The 2,272-nt window shown below is 39.6% G+C and overlaps 1 pseudogene; it reads left to right on the forward strand.

The window, feature by feature from the left end:
• The first annotated feature begins 1,337 nt into the window (after nt 1-1,337).
• Nucleotides 1,338-1,456, forward strand: LOC148538599 (5S ribosomal RNA; annotated as a pseudogene).
• The last annotated feature ends 816 nt before the right edge of the window (nt 1,457-2,272 follow it).

Raw genomic sequence — 2,272 nt, forward strand, 5'->3', positions numbered from 1 at the left:
GACAGGCGTCACTTAAAAGTGCACAGTGCAATAAATATAAAAAAATGTAATCAAAAATTCATATAGACATACTAACATATAATAAAAACGCACAATGTTACAAAGTGAATGGGCAAAAAACCGCATAATAGCTTGAAACAGCATAACAACAAATCTCAACACCACAGTGTTGGAATAAAGTGCAAATACACAATGGTATAGATTGCACAAGCCCAATAATATATATTAAAAACAGATGAACTGAGAATATAGTTTAAAAACAGCAATGAATTCAAAGGTGCTTATCTTAATGGATTTAAAGACAAGAGTGCAGCTTCCCCAATGCGTTTCATCCAATGGGACTTTTTCAAGGGATATTAGCTAGCATGCATGAGTCCATATTTATACCAGGTTAAAACAGAACCAATTAGTCATCTTCATTACAATTGGTGACCTCATATCCGGTCTATCGGAAGGATTAAACAAAGGAGACTTTCAAAATGCTCCTATGAGTTAAGTTAATTGTTTATGACACAAATAAAATTCCAGAAACGTCCGGATCACTTTGATATAATGTGAAACTTAGCGTAATACTAAGCGGTACTTCCACCCAAAGATCTCCACCCTCTATGACAACATCCGCCCTCTTCTGGGTCTGGACGGAGGCAGATGGTTAAAGGATCGGCGTCTACGTGGCTTCCGCCCTCACTCCTCGTTTCCATGGCATCTGTCCTTCAATATCCGGTAATGGTATCGCGGGTGTCCACGTGACTTCCGCCCTGACTCCAATGTTCATCATCACACAGGCATCCGCCCATACTCGACGTCATCGACATCCCACTCAGGTTAAGCGTTTCTTGCTCCTGTCGTATTCCGGAAATAGGCACTGCCATAAGTCTACGGGAGCAGAAAAATTCAGTAGTATTTAGAAACTTTGAGAGCGCCATTTTGAAAGAGGGTAATTCTGCCCAAAGTGTTAACTTTAGTAGACACACAACTTAAATCAACATAGAATAATAATAGTAAATGTGGTTTAAAATACGTGGGGAAGACTAAGAGACCGTTAAAGTTGAGAATTCAGGAACATGTCCGCAATATCAAAAATAAGGTCGAGGGACATGCGGTGTCCAAACACTTTTCTATCTGCCATGACTCTAACCCAGAGGATCTAACTTTTAAAGCAATAGAGCATGTTAAATTAGGAGAGAGAGGGGGAGATTTAGGGAACAAATTATCAAGAAGAGAAATGTTCTGGATCTTCGAGCTACATACCATGGCTCTACAAGGATTTAATGAGAGTTATGAGATCGCCCCATTCTTGTAAAGAGACAAGGCGGTAGTTGTGTATGTTAAAAGGAACCTACAACCAGACCATTGTGTATATGCCCAATCTCGTCTGATCTTGGAAGCTAAGCATGTATGGGCCTGGTCAGTATTGGGATGGGAGACCTCCTGGGAATACCAGATGTTGTAGTGTTCATACATACTTACAACAGGGCGCAAGATAGCCACTGGGTCTCTGAATGGTCTTAACTCTCTACCCTTGTTCCATGGTTACCCACGAATTATATCAATCTTCTTATATCAATCAATCTTCAATATCAATCTTCTACTTCTAACTAATTAATTCTTGCATTTTTAAATGAGTTATTCTTCAGGATAATTTTGAAGATCTCTATGGAGACTCTGACGTGCCTACCACTATATTAGCCAGTGCTCTCTTATATATACCTTTTACTTATTTATTACTGTATATTTTCCTTAACTGGTTGTGCCCCATTGATATTTTCATCATATTTTATACTAATTCTTTTATTAATATATTATGCTATTTGAAACTTGATGTTGTGTCTTTATGTAAATTATGCTTTTTAAAAGAACTATGCTGCCATATCTTGGCTCATTGTCACATAAACAATATTATTATTCTATGTTGATTTAAGTTGTGTGTCTACTAAAGTTAACACTTTGGGCAGAATTACCCTCTTTCAAAATGGCGCTCTCAAAGTTTCCAAATACTACTGAATTTTTCTGCTCCCGTAGACTTATGGCAGTGCCTATTTCCGGAATACGACAGGAGCAAGAAACGCTTAACCTGAGTGGGATGTCGATGACGTCGAGTATGGGCGGATGCCTGTGTGATGATGAACGTTGGAGTCAGGGCGGAAGTCACGTGGACACCCGCGATACCATTACCGGATATTGAAGGACAGATTCCATGGAAACGAGGAGTGAGGGCGGAAGCCACGTAGACGCCAATCCTTTAACCATCTGCCTCCGTCCAGACCCAGAA

This window comes from Taudactylus pleione, unplaced genomic scaffold, assembly GCF_031769625.1.
Source record: "Taudactylus pleione unplaced genomic scaffold, aTauple2 ptg000039l, whole genome shotgun sequence".
Taxonomy (NCBI): domain Eukaryota; kingdom Metazoa; phylum Chordata; class Amphibia; order Anura; family Myobatrachidae; genus Taudactylus; species Taudactylus pleione.